Source organism: Canis lupus, chromosome 1 (assembly GCF_048164855.1).
Source record: "Canis lupus baileyi chromosome 1, mCanLup2.hap1, whole genome shotgun sequence".
NCBI lineage: Eukaryota > Metazoa > Chordata > Mammalia > Carnivora > Canidae > Canis > Canis lupus.
Window position 1 is genome coordinate 116,719,064 of NC_132838.1, and position 14,933 is coordinate 116,733,996.

At 40.1% G+C, this 14,933-nt stretch overlaps 2 protein-coding genes across 19 annotated transcripts in view; one reads left to right on the plus strand and one right to left on the minus strand.

The window, feature by feature from the left end:
- LOC140640719 (uncharacterized) overlaps positions 1-14,933 on the minus strand; it is a 130,122-nt gene that overhangs the window by 85,883 nt on the left and 29,306 nt on the right. For 11 of the 13 annotated variants that reach the window (XM_072840302.1, XM_072840330.1, XM_072840647.1 and 8 more), the window contains exons 2-3: positions 3,041-4,050; positions 1,941-2,000 (exon numbers count right to left, since the gene is read on the minus strand). The gene's annotated coding sequence lies outside the window, so the exon portion shown is untranslated. Of the gene's footprint in view, positions 1-1,940; positions 2,001-3,040; positions 5,032-14,933 lie in introns of those variants that run through there. The other 2 variants (XM_072840376.1, XM_072841094.1) reach the window with 2 other exon arrangements.
- The window catches only part of ZNF382 (zinc finger protein 382), a 120,468-nt gene that overhangs the window by 65,745 nt on the left and 39,790 nt on the right, over positions 1-14,933 (plus strand). The window contains exons 9-10 of one of the 6 annotated variants that reach the window (XR_012036066.1): positions 1,052-3,672; positions 4,429-5,036. The exons of 1 other annotated variant lie outside the window; for it this stretch is intronic. The gene's annotated coding sequence lies outside the window, so the exon portion shown is untranslated. Of the gene's footprint in view, positions 1-1,051; positions 3,673-4,428; positions 5,037-14,933 lie in introns of those variants that run through there. 4 more of the 6 variants (XR_012036093.1, XM_072837415.1, XM_072836350.1 and 1 more) reach the window with 4 other exon arrangements.

Here is a 14,933-nt window from a genome sequence, read left to right on the forward strand (position 1 = left end):
CTTGTGGGGTTTTTTTTTTTTAAGATTTTATTTATTTATTCATGAGAGACACACAGAGAGAGGCAGAAACCTAGGCAGTAGGAGAAGCAGGCTCCCCCACCATGGGGAACCCAATGCAGGACTCGATCCCAGAACCCTGGGATTACCACTTGAGCTGAAGGCAGACACTCAACCACTGAGCACCCAGGTTCCCCTTTTTCTTGAGGTCTTGTTAAGTGCAAGGGTGTTATTAAGTGCTCTAGAGTTGCACCCAGATTAATGTATCCATCCAATACTTATACAAACTGTAGGCATTAATATAATCATTATCTACATTTTACAACATAAAATTGTAAAACAAAGATTAATAGCTATTCACATCCTTGAAATGTGACCAGAGTGAACGAGGAACTGAAATTATTTTAACTTCTAATTTAAATAAAAAAGCAATATAAAATGTTTTTCAATTAAACACAACTTTAGGGCAGCCCAGGTGGCTCAGCAGTTTGGCGTTGCCTTTGGCCCAGGGCGTGATCCTGGAGACCCGGGATCGAGTCCCACGTCAGGCTCCCTGCATGGAGCGTTTCTCCCTCTGCCTGTCTCTGTGTCTCTCGTGAATAAAGTAAAAATCTTTTAAAAACAAACAAACAAACACACACACACAACTTTAGGGACGCCTGAGTGGCTCAGCAGTTGAGCCCCTGCCTGGAGACCCTGGATGGATTTCCGCATCGGGCTCCCTGCATGGAGTCTGCTTCTCTTTTGGCCTATGTCTCTGCCTCTCTCTCTGTGTCTCTCATGAATGAATAAATAAAATCTTAAAAAAAAAAAAAAACTTTATTGTTTGGTTATATTTCACCATAACCACTGAAATTTAGCATCCAAACTGAGAAGTGCTGTAACAGTAAAATATGTATCAAATTTTGAAAACTTAGTATGAAGATAGGAATGTAAAATATTTCAACTTATTTATATTATTAGATGTTGAAATGATATTTTAGATGTACTGGTTAAGATAAGTTGTATTTATCCAACTGAATTTCAACTGTTTAACTTTCTAAAATGTATGCAGGGATCCTGGGTGGCACAGCGGTTTGGCGCCTGCCTTTGGCCCAGGGCACGATCCTGGAGACCTGGGATCGAATCCCACATCGGGCTCCCGGTGCATGGAGCCTGCTTCTCCCTCTGCCTATGTCTCTGTCTCTCTCTCTCTCTCTCTGTGACTATCATAAATAAAAATAAAAATGAAAATAATAAAATAAAATATATGCAAAAGAAATTTTTAAATTACACAAGTGGCTCGCATTGTATTTCCATCAGAGGGTACTGCTTTAGACTCAAATACCATATCATGCTGCCTCTCATGGTCTATACCACTGTGTGGTCTGAAAGAGTCACACTGCCAGATCTCAAGACAGTTATCACTGCTCAAATCTCCTCATGGACTCTCAGGAAAACAACCTGCCCTTGTTCACAGACCTCTATTCACAAAACTCCAACCATATTCCTACTTCTAAAATGTCTTACTGACTGAAATCAATGGAACCATGTCCTGCCTTGCTTTGATTGAAAATCAAGTCTTTGAATAAAAAATCAAAGGTATTTGATGTGTTTTAGTCTACCTAACCACCAGTCTCTTCCTTGACAAAACACATTCTAACATAAGTCCTTAGTTTATTCTTGAAGAATTCAACTAGTTCTATTTCTGTACCAGACTTTGGAAAGAAAAGAGAACATGGGGAGGCTGAATAATTACCAATAAGTACGTGAATATTAATTGGGAAGAAAAAGGGTATTTGGAAAGGCATTGGAAGAGAAGGGGACCCATCCCTATGGTCTTGTTATTAATTGGGAAGGGGTAACCTGGGACGAGGTCACAATTAGGTCATATGATTTAGAAAGAAAGCAAATATTTTATGTTCTGTAAAACATATGACAATAAAAAGTAAATAGGAACTGACCTTGAATGGGCTTTTAAGTAGCAACACTCTCCTCCACTTCAGGGGGCTTCTCTTGCAGAACTACAGGACCAAGAAGAGACTCTTGAGACTCTGGACAAGCTAAATAAGACCACACTGTCCACCATCAGGCATAATGCATTACCCATCACAAATACATTCTGATGGAAGAGTTAACTAGAAAACTGTTGACTTTTACCAGTATCAGAGAAAAAGGTCAGCATCACCTATAACCAGTGCTGGAATCTAAGTTCAAAACAGTTTCTAGGGAGCACAGCTGTGGTTCTGAAATACGTAAATGCCCTCCAAAGTGTATCCAGAAGAGGTTTACCCAGGAAGGAATCCTTCACTGTATGCCCTACCTCTTGTCTTCCCAGACATCTGTCTTGAAGTGAAGTGTAAACCTAAATTCTCATTCCATGAGTTACTTAGGATGTACTTTCCTACTTGCAACTTTCAGGTGAAATCAAGGACTTCTCCTCTAACGTCTATTTCTCTACAGTTAGATCAAACTGGCCCTAGGCTGTAACAACAGAGGAGAATCCAGGGAAACACGTTCCATGCAACCTACAGTGGGCCCTGGGTGGGCAACGCTCACTTTACCAATGTCCCTTCTATGTTAAATACCAGTCTGGGCCCTGGGGACAAGACGATATATATATTTACATGTAAAAAAAAAGTTTTTCACACACTCATAAGCCCATTGAAAAAAAAAAAAAAACAACTTCAAACTCCTATGTGTTTACTGGGGAAAACAAAAACTCTCCACCCATTTCATTCAAACTTAAAATCGGTACAGCCGAGCTGTCACAGGATCACTCGGTCACAGCATTGGATACCCACATCACCGTGTACTGTACTGATAGTCCTGCTAGTCCAATCGTACACCAGTCTGGGCACTCCAGGGCCCATCACACACGCACACGCACACACACTAACACGCCACAATGAACTCGTCGCAGACAATAGCACCGGAAACCACCTTCGTCCGGGTTCACGCAAACCCTGGGACGAGCCTCCTGGCTCCACCTCGCGCCCCCTGAGTTTAGGGCCTCCACACCGCGAGCCTCCCCCGCAACCCCACCTGGGTCGCTTCAACTCACCAAGCATAACCCAATAACCACGATGCCGGAAGGGGAACCCAAAGTCAAAGTTCATTCGTGGCCCTGGGAGCTGTGGGAAACGTAACCTAACACTGAAAATGTCCAGGTCTTCGAGGGCAGCCCGTGGGGCAACGGACGGAGACTCCTGGGAGTCCCAGGGTGCGCGGATCGCTCCTCCTCGGCGGCGGGGGCTTGCAGCTGGCGCTTCGTCAGCAGCCGAAGGGCCGGGTGATGGTTTCTTGGAAGCGAGGAGTCTCGGGCGGACCTAGAGCCCAAGCCGAGGAAGTGATCGCAAACCTGGGCGGGAGAAAGGGAAACAAGGAAGCGGAAGCCTGCTGGGGGCGGGGCGGGAAGACGGAAGCAGCTTGTGTCCGGGAGGACCGGGGGAGAACCGGAATCCCAGACCCAGGAGCGTTGAGGAGAAAAGAGGGAATCAGGAACCTGGTCGAGGAAACCTGGGAGGGAATCGGGAATTCCCTGCTGAGGGAGGTCGAGCCAAGAAGGGCTGAAGAGGAAACCGTAGTTTGGGCGGAAATGGCCGCAGCGAGACCTGGGAGCCGGTGCCCGTCGAGTCTTCTCTTCACTCAGGCCTGTATGTGCGGGATCCCAGATCGGTGGTCGTGAACCAGAAGGTGAGGAGTTTTCAGTTTTGCCCCTTGAAAAAGCCCCAGCACCCATAATGGCATCTGGCACGCAGCAGATTCTCATTCTGTGTACGCCTGTCTGGTATCCTTTTCCAGTCAGTCTCACGACAGAGACAACCATAATTCTGAGATACTCGCTGTAATTTAGTTTTGTCTGTACTGCAATTACACATACCTCCTTTTGCACATCCGAGTTTCATAAGGTTTATTAATGTGTAGTTCATTCTTTTTTATTTATGGACAGCATTCAATTGTGTGAATATGACCCAATTTATTTCTTTTTCTCTTGGTGAACATCTGTTGTATTTCCAGATTTTATATATTATAAATAAAGCTGGCATGTTTCCATTTCTCCTGGGGAAATACCTAGAAGAAAAAAATGTTGGGTAATAGGTCAGCTTATATTTAACTTTCTAAGAAGTTGATAAACCTTGCAGTATTAGTTGTTAGTCATGTGTTTGAGGCTCAATGGGACAATGGAGTAAGTGGTTTTTAAGACTGATTTGGTATTGCATGGAATTATGAGATAGGCTTAGTGGAATTAGCAATGTTATCATGCAATGTCCATGGTATTGTGGCTTTGTGAAGTGGACGAGATACAGAAAACTGAATGTATCTATGTAAACTCTTATCATGATTTTGTGTATTTATTCATGGTGACTGAAATTAAATCACTATGTAAGTGATATTAATGAATTGAGAAACGCTGTGTCTAGTTATGTGTCATTTTGATTCTGCTGGCAGAATTATGACTGTTTCTAATCAAGAAAATACCAATAGAGATATCCAAAGGAAACGAAAACAGTATCAAAGACATATCTGCACTCCCATACTCCCTGCAGCATTTTTTACAATAGCCAAGACATGGAAACAACCTAAGTGTCTATTGATGGATGGATGACGAACAAAATGTGATATATATATCTCCAACGGACTATTACTCAGCCTTTAAAATGAAGTACACCCTACCATTTGTAACAACATGGATGGACATCGAGGGCATATGCTAAGTAAAATAAGTCAGAGAAAAGACAAATATTGTATGATCTTCCTTTGTATGTGGAATCTAAAAAACCAAACTCCTTGAAATAGAGAATGGTAGTTACCAAGGGGTTGGGAGGGTGGGAGAAATGGAGAGTATTGGTCAAAGGATATAAAAGATGCTCGGGATCCCTGGGTGGCGCAGCGGTTTGGCGCCTGCTTTTGGCCCAGGGCGCAATCCTGGAGACCTGGGATCGAGTCCCACGTCGGGATCCCGGTGCATGGAGCCTGCTTCTCCCTCTGCCTATGTCTCTGCCTCTCTCTCTGTGTGTGTGACTATCATAAATAAATAAAAATTTAAAAAAATAAAAGATGCTAAGTTCTAGAGAATCTAGTGTACCGTATAACTAAAATTAACACACTGTGTATTATGTATTTGAAAGTTGTAAAGAGATTAGATCTTAAATGTTATCACCAGAAAAACATAAAAGAAACATATGAAAGGAAACATATGAAAGGATGGAGGTGTTAACTAACCTTATGGTGGTAATCATTTCATTTCATAATATTTATGTTTCAAATCATCACATTGTACACATTAAACATATGCATGTTATTTTTTTTAAAAGAACTGGAAAGTAGCAGGTAAAATAACAGATAGGATTACATACTTGGAACACCATATTAATTAATTCTAATGTGTTGAACTCATCAGGAAAAATCTTTTAAAAAGAAATTACCAGGATTCAATCAGCCCACAAGAAAAATACTTTTTATCTCTATGTACTTTTAACAGATTTGAGAGGTTTCCCCCCTTTTTCTAGATGAAATCATGGAAATAATAACTTTTTCAGACACTCTAAGTCAAGGAAGAGTATCTAAAATACTTCTTTCTAATCACAGCCTTATTCTTTAATAAAAATATTTACTGTAAAACTCAATTCTTTGGAACTTCATTAAAGAAAAAATTTCTTCCATGTGATTGGAGCCCACAAGTGCAGAAAAGTACATAATCTGTTTCTTGAACCTGTATTACTTAATAGCTAATATTTAACATAATGATTCTTAATTAATACTTAATAGTAAATGTTTACTACTTACCTAGGCAGATTTAACCAAGTTATTATGGAAACTCTTACAGTAATTGGGGTTTAACATGGCTTCTTTCAACTCTCCTCTCTCTCCCTTGGTCACTTTTCTAACAAAGAATCCAAAAAAGCAAAAGGTGCTCTCCTGCAAATCTTAAAGCCATGCCTCAGGTGAGATGACATTTCTTCTCTCTTTTCTAAAATATTCTTTTTCTCTCTAGCATATATGAGCATTTTCCCATCTTGAAACTCCCTGGAGATATGATTCCTTTTCATGAAACTGGTCACTTTTTTTTATTCTCACCAGATAAATCTGTGCCTTCTCCAGGTTCTTCTAGTTTAAAATAATGTTAACTTAATGAATTGGGTATTTCACTTAGCATCTCCTTTCTCATGCCCCAAAACATAAATACACTCTCTTTAATTAAATAACTCTATATTCCTTGAATGAACCTGTCTCGTCTAGAGAGTGATTTGATGTCTAAGTAGTGAGTGCTTAGGAGAACCCATACAAAGGCAAGATTTCATCATGTCCACAGAACTTGATTGTCTAGTTAAGTAAAGGTAGAGGTAAAATCAGATTACAATATTAGCATATGGCAATAAGGGAGTCCATATTACAATGTCCTTCCCTTCCTTCTTTTCTCAACTCATCCTTCTAGATCATGTTTCTGCATCTCTCCCTTGGTTATATCCAAGGAATGCCTTGTCCTGTTTATATCACTCCACTCAGTAATAGGCACCAAAGGCATGGAAGTAATCTGTGGCTGAAAAGATCAGATGGGAAAGCCTACTTTCTATACACAAAGCACTGAAGAGAAAGGACAAGAGGAGTGGGTCCATGATCACAAAGTGCCTAGGAATAGAGTAGGCCTTAAATCTCAGTAAGAGAATAAATGGTGTCCTAAGCCTTATTTTGGACATAAATTCAATACTATCCACTCTTTTTCTCTCATAGATTCACTGGAGAGTTTCTAAAGAATGTGCATTAGCAAGAAGTAAATTAAAACGGGAAAGATAGGGCAGCCCTGGTGGCTCAGCGGTTTAGCGCCACCTTCAGTCCAGGGCGTGATCCCCGGTACTCGGGATCGAGTCCCGCGTCAGGCTCCCTGCATGGATCCTGCATCTCCCTCTGCCTCTCTTTCTCTCTGTGTCTCTCATGAATAAACAAATAATTAAAAAAATAAAAAAACGGGAAAGATAGAATGAGATAAAAATGGTAAATATGTTGGGAAGTCTAAGCATATACTAAGTAATAATGATTATTTTTAATGGTATTTCAAACCAGATTAGAATCACCAGATAACAATAGTAAGAATGTACTTAAAGCATTCTCTTTTTTAAAGATTTTGTTTATTTGAAAGAGAGAGAGCACAAGCACAGTGGGGAAGGGCAGAGGGAGGGAAAGGGAGGGAAGTCTCAAGCAGAGGCCACGCTGAGCACTAAGCCAATGTGGGCCCCATCCCAGGACCACTGAGATCACGGCCTGAACCAAAACCAAGAGTTGAATGCTTAACTGGTCACCCAATACTTAAAGCATTCTAAGGTGTTTCTTGAGATGCCAACTAATTATAAATCAAAGATACAAGTTAAAAATTTAAGGGTAACCTCTAAAAGCAATAGAATGGTTTTTAATCTAGGAGAGGGAAAAGAATAAAGAAAATCTGATAGATGCAGTAGAATTCGAAGTGTAACAGAAAAAGCAAGTATAAGCCTGATTTAAAAGACACTAGGGAGGGATCCCTGGATGGCTCAGCGGTTTAGTGCCTGCCTTCGGCCCAGGGCATGATCCTGGAGACCCGGGATAGAGTCCCACATCAAGCTCCCTGCATGGAGCCTGCTTCTCCTTCTGCCAGTGTGTGTTTCTGTGTGTCTCTCATGAATAAATAAAATCTTTTAAAAAAGAAAGAGAGAGCGGGATCCCTGGGTGGCGCAGCGGTTTGGTGCCTGCCTTTGGCCCAGGGCGCGATCCTGGAGACTCAGGATCGAATCCCACGTTGGGCTCCGGGTGCATGGAGCCTGCTTCTCCCTCTGCCTGTGTCTCTGCCTCTCTCTCTCTGTGTGTGACTATCATAAATAAATAAAAATTAAAAAAAAAAAAAAGAAAAGAAAAGAAAGAGAGAGAGAGAGACTAGGGAGATGGGATATGGAGCTAAAAGGAGACTTGGGCAACAACTCTTGGAAGATGAAGGGTTGTTATGGCCAAAGTGCAGTGTCGTTGCCCTTCTTAGTCTATGTATTTGGGCAAATGAACCCAATGCTGACTGCAGAAGAGAAAAGAATTGGCTAAAGATTCAGGGCTGTCACTTTCCACTTCCTGCCCTCCCATTACTCCCAATTTAGAGGTTAATGGGGGCTAAAGGATGAGTGTGAAGTTTTTATATAATTTGATATAGAAATGGGCTGCCTCGTGACCTGCAGGTAGTCCCAAGCTCATGTAGAGACAATCAGTTGCAGGATAATGTTCATGAGTTCTGGGGTCAAACAGATGTAGATCCAGTCCCTACCTGTACCATTTTTAATTGTATATATCTTTTAATATCACTGCGACTCATTCTCTTCAGATAAAAAATACTAAGACAGACGTGCTGCTACTCTACCTATCCTCTATAAAGGATATTTACAAAGTATATAAAGGACTTTATAAAGAATATAAAGTGCCTGTAATGTAGTCATTCAGTAAATTAGTGTTTTTCCACTTGTGTGTCACAAAACTAGAGTTAAAAATGTGGGGAACCAGCTGTAGAGCCTATTTGAGAACTAAATCTTGTAGTCCTGGGCACACTGGGGATACGGGAGGTCCTGAGTCAGCACACTGACTCTTGACCACATTTTTCTCCAGATACAGCTCCTCCAATCCCTCACTCCTTGAGTCAATAGCTTATTCTTTTACCTTTTGAAGTAAACATGTTTTTTCTCTGCTTCCAAAGTTAATCATTCCTGTAGCTAATCTGCTAGCTCTCTTAATAAAAATTGGAGGATACAAAGCCTTGGGGTCAGAGTCTGGTCTGAGTCCAAGTCTGAGTCTCGGTCCCCCCGTCCCCAGATTAAAAGTCAGCGAGACTCCGAGTTTTACTTCATATCATTGCCTCCAACTATCCTGGCTCCGTGGCATAAAAATACCTGGAAAATTCTATAACATAAGGAACTATGCACACCAGAGGCTCACCATGCACACTATGAATTCTCGTTAATAGATTAACTACTTTAAATCACATTGACATGCTCCCTTTCCTTTATTCTTCAGCAGTGACAAAATGAGAGGTTGAGTTTTAGTGGGTTAGGAGGTAATGACAGCCTGGATCCTGACTGAATCCATCATTGAATGTGATGGTTAATTATAACACATAGCTCAGTTGCCAACTGGGTCAGTAACTATGGATCTGTAAGCAACATCTTACAGTTACCTTTGTCTGAGTATTAGTATATGTGGCTTCTTGATTTACGTGCCACATTGTTTAGGTGGCTCAGATGTTCGTCATAAGGCAGAAGAGATAACAGTGAGAAATCAGGCAAAGAGGATTGTGCGAGATGGAACATGAAAGCTCATCCTTAGGGTAGAACATTATATGCTCTATATTACATTGTGTCTTTAAAGAATTATCTTCTGGATTTTCCATTTTCTTATATTTTGAGCTTTTCAGTCCTGTTTCATCTTAAAATGCAAACAAGTAAACCTCTTAGCCTAAGGGTGCAGATCTACCTAATGAACAGTAGTAAATCTTAGGAAATATGAAGAAAATATCTTGGGCAGCGGTTTAGCACTGTCTTCAGCCCAGGGCGTGATCTGAGACCCGGGACTGAGTCCCATGTCGGGCTCCCTGCATAAAGCCTGCTTCTCCCTCTGCCTGTGTCTCTGCCTCTCTCTCTCTCTCTCTCTCTCTCTCTCTTTCTGTCTCATGAATAAATAAACAAAATCTTTAAAAAAAAAAAAAGAAAGAAAAATATCTTCCCTCTCCCTCTGGAACTGCAGAGGAATTAATACCATTTTTGTCATAAAATTTATTTCAAAGAACCTGATATAATAAGATGTTCAATTGAGAATATTTTCTCCTGTCCCGTACCTTCTAAATCTGTAAATCTAATTAGTTATTTCACTATTTGCTACCCTGGTGATAATGTTTAAACTGTCATCTGTGTTTTACTGAAACCTATAAATACTCATAAGATTTTATGTTAAGGGAATTGTTTAATTTCTTTATGCATAAAGGTACAATAAATTCCTGTGACCTCCTTTAGCCAGGAGAGAAATGCAAAGCAAAATAATAATGAGATACTACACACCCACCACCAGGATGGCTATAATAAAAAATAAAGATAATGAATATTATCAAGGACATGGGGATAGCAAAACTCATACACTGCTGGACAGAATATAAAATGGTTAGTTACTGTGGAAAATAATCTAGCCAGTCGTCAAATGGTTAAACATAGATCCACAGTTCCACTTCCATGTATATATTCAAGAGAAATGAAAATTATTTGTCTATAAAAAACATGCAGTTATATTCATTGCAACATTATTCATAACAACTCCTCAAAACGTGTTCAATTTACCATATGACCCACCAATTCAACTTCTCCATATATATCCAAGAGAATTAAAAGCATGTACTCAAGGGCAGCCCAGGTGGCTCAGTGGTTTAGCACTGCCTTCGGCCCAGGGCGTTATCCTGGAGACCCGGGATTGAGTCCCACATCGGGCTCCCTGCATGGAGCCTGCTTCTCCCTCTGCCCGTGTCTCTGCCTCTCTCTCTCTGTGTCTCATGAATAAATAAAATTTAAAAAAAAAAAAAGCATGTACTCAATGAAAACCTTGTAAATGAATGTTCAGGATAGCATTATTCATAATAGCCCCAAACTAGAAACAACTCAAATGTCCATCAGCTGATGAAGGGATAGACAAAATGTGGCATATCTATACATTACTCAACAATAAAAAGAAATTAATACTGATACATGTTACAACATGAACCTTCAAAATTCTATGTTAAATTAAAAAAGCTAGTCACAAAAGACCACACGTTGTATAATTCCACCTACATGAGATATCCAGAAAAGGCAAATATATAGACAAAGTGAATTAAAGTTTGCCTATGGCTGGAGCATATTGAGGGGTACTTAATATGGTCAGTTGATATTTTTCATACCTATGTATACAGTATATCCACATTTTATATCAAAAAGCCCTAAAATACAGTAAAATAATGAGAGGTTACAAAAGAGACATAAGACCAAACATTTACAACTATTTTTCCTTCTCTGGTTCTTGTTTCCCATCAGCTAGGGGTGACAGTGTCTGGAGCTGCAGAGGTCAGCTCTTCTATATTCCTGGCTTGCCTATTCCTCCCTTTTTAATTTCCATGTTGAGGTCAGAAAGTGATGCAATATACACCAAATACTCTATTATAAAGCTCAAATGAATGTTGTTCTTTTGAGCAAGTTTTAAGCCATGAAACCAAACCGTTTCCCAGACTCAAACTTTGTATCCATTTTACTTTGTAAAAAAAAAAAAAAAAAAAAAAAAAAAATCTCTCTTTTATTTTTTTGTTTGGTTTGGTTTGGGTCCATTTATATATAACACCCTTAACTGGTCTTTGTAGCCATGGAACAACAGTTCAGGCCCTACTTCCATCTTTCCTTGAGAACATCATTCTCCTCTGACATTTTCCTAAGCTGGTGCATGCAGAAATAATATATTATCTAAAATGTCTATTTGTGGGGTGCCTGGGTGGCTCCAGTAGTTAAAGATCTGCCTTTGGCTCAGGCCATGACCCCAGGGTCCTGGGATCGAGTTCTGCATTTGGCTACCTACTCTGTAGAGAGCCTGCTTCTGTCTTTCCCTCTGCCTACCACTCCCCCTGCTTGTGCTTGTGCTCTCTCTGTCAAATAAATAAAATCTTAAAAAAAATTAAAAAAATTATCTATTTGCCAACAGAAAATTTGTAAGACATGCAAAGAAACTGGAGGGTATGATCCATACAGTGGCAAAAAGAAAAAGAAACTGCCTATGAAAACAAACATGTCAGGTTTAAAAAAGACTTCAAAGAAGCCATTACAAATATATTCGAAGAACTAAAAGGAATAATGATTAAAGAAATAAAAGTATGATGACAGTGCTATATCAAATAAGGTATATCAATAAAGATAGAAATTCTTGTAAAGAATGTAATGGGGATCCCTGGGTGGCTCAGCGGTTTGGCGCCTGCCTTTGGCCCAGGGCATGATCCTGGAGTCCTGGGATCAAGTCCCACATCAGGCTCCCTGCATGGAGCCTGCTTCTCCCTCTGCCTGTGCCTCTGCCATTCTCTCTCTCTCTCTCTCTCTCTGTGTGTGTCTCTCATGAATAAATAAATAAAATCTTTAAAAAAATCAAATGGAAATCCTAGAAATGAAATTTTCATTAGAAGAGCTCACAATAGGGGATCCCTGGGTGGCTCAGCAGTTTGGCGCCTGCCTTCGGCCCAGGGCATGATCCTGGAGCCCCAGGATCGAGTCCCACATCGGGCTTCCTGCATGGAGCCTGCTTCTCCTCTGTGTCTCTGCCTCTCTCTCTATCTGTGTCTCTCATGAATAAATAAAATCTTAAAAAAAAAAAAAAGAAGAGCTCACAATATATTTGAACTAGCAGAAGAAAGAATTAGCAAACTTGAAGATAGGCAATTAAAGTATCCAGTTGAGGACAGAAAAAATAATGAAGAAAAATGAGCTTCAGAGAAATGTGGGGCACCAGTGAAGTGTGCCACCATATGTGTAATGGGACTACCAGAATAAGGGGAGAGGGAGAAAGAAGGATTAAAAAACTTCAAACTTCCCAAATTTATTTACAATGATGAGAGTCTGGATAAACTACTCTGTGGTATTGCTGCTTTGGCATACAGTTTCTCTAAGTGGCTTGCCAAAATCTTAAACTGACACTAACCCCCTCATATAAGCACATGCCCTACATGGTAGCCTGCAGAGTCACAGTAAGTCAAATTTCCTGATACGACTTTCCCAAAAGTTTTCTGATCAAGTCTCCCCTGCCTCCCAGCATCTGTATCCCTATGTGTTCCTTAGATATGACCCTCGTGGGGCTTACTAAAATACCACTCTTGGTTTGTATTGACCAGTCCAGCCCCAGCCCAGGAACCCTAAAGCTCTCCATCCAGACTCTAATAAAGTCATGTGCCCTAGGTGCTACCTCTCTGTGTCTGCACTCTGCCTTGACCTTCCCATCTGGCCTCTCAGGATATGCTGTGTACTTCCTCCAGGACTTGTATGTAATATACTTCTCTATTTCAATTTCTCTTGTGTTTTGTTGTTGAACCATGACTCACCATCCAGCACTTGGTGTTCCAACTAACAAATGTTAATTTAACAGTTTTAACAAATAACTTATGCATCCAGGAAGTTCAACAAATTCAAAGTAGTAGAAACAAAGAAATCCATAGACACATCAGGGTAAAAATGCTGAAAACAAAGGGAAGGAGAACATCTTGGAAGCACCAAGCCCCAATTAGATTAACAAGTGACTTCATATCAGAAACAATGGAGGCCAGAAGGGAGTGGGGAAACATTAAAAGTCCTGAAAGAAAAATCTTTTAACCATGAATCCTATACCCAGCAAGAGTAGCTTTCAAAAATGAAGGCTAGGGGCAGCACCTAGTGGCTCAGTTGGTTAAGTGCCTGGCTCTTGATTTTTGCACAGGTCATGATCTCAAAGGTCAGGAGATTAGGCCCCACATCTGGCTCTGCACTCGGTGGAAGTCTACTTAAGATTCTCTCTCCCCTTCTCCCTCAGCCCCTCCCCCCACCTGCACTCTGAATAAATAAATACATAAATAAAATCTTTTTTAAAAAGGAAGATTAAAGAAAGACATTCCAAGATAAACAACAACTGAATCTGTAGCCAGCAAATCCACTTTAGGAGACTACCAAAGTAATTGTTTCAAGCTGAAAGCAAATGACTCCTAATTGTAATTTTGATCTACATTAAAACAAAGAGCACCTGTAAAAGTAATTATATAATTACTTTATAAAATTATGTAATTACTGTATAAAATACAGTACAAATTACATTTTTCTACTTTATAGTCCTATTTTAAAAGCAGCTGTATAAAACATGTATATAATGTGCTGGGAAAATAATGTAAAATGTTAATATGTAATATTACCATACTAGTAACAGCACAAAGAACAAAAGCTGTGGGAGGAAACAATACTGCAATATTGTAGGGAGATAAGGAAACGACTCGAGATGGTCACTCAAAACTATAGGAACAAATGAGAACCAGAATAGTAAGAAAATTAATATAACAAAATCTATATATACTTATTCTATCAGCTTTAAAACACATCCAGTTATAGGGATGCCTGGGTAGTTCAGCGGTTGAGCATCTGCCTTTGGCTTAGGGCATGATACTGGGGTCCCGGAATCGAGTCCCACATCAGGCTCCCTGCATGGAGCCTGCTTCTCCGTCTGCCTGTGTCTCTGCATCTCTCTCTGTTTCTCATGACTAAATAAATAAAATCTTAAAAAACATCCAGTTATAGAAAGTAACAATCAGGGAGGGATGCCTGGTGGCTTAGCAGTTGAGCGTCTGCCTTCGGCTCAGGGCATGATCCCAAGATCCAGGATCGAGTCCCACATCGGGCTCCCTCCATGGAGCCTGCTTCTCTCTCTGCCTGTGTCTCTGCCTCTCTCTTTCTGTGTCTCTCATGAATAAATAAATAAAAAGCTTTAAAAAAAAGTAACAATCACAGCAAAGTACTGTAGAGTTTATAATATAAATGGAGTATGTATAACAGTAATACCTCAAAAAGGAGAAAAGGGAATAAGCCTATATAAGAGTAAAATTGTTCTTACTGGATTTAAGTTAACATAAATCTGAAGCTATTTCTGATAAGCCCCAGAATAAGATTTAAGGAAGTAACTCAAAACTAAAAACTAAAACAATATAGTAAGAAGTCATCAGATACATTGAAATATTAGAAAATATTCACATAAAACGATGTGGTAAATTAGGAACAGAGGAAGAAAAAGGACTTGTCACACATAGAAAACCACATTTACAATGGCAGACATGAATCCAACCATGTCAACACTATCCCAGTGAGTCTCACCTAAATGGAGAGGTTTTTAAAAAGAGACAAGCAGCAGTAGCAGATACACTACTGCTGGCCTAGAAAAAAGCAATA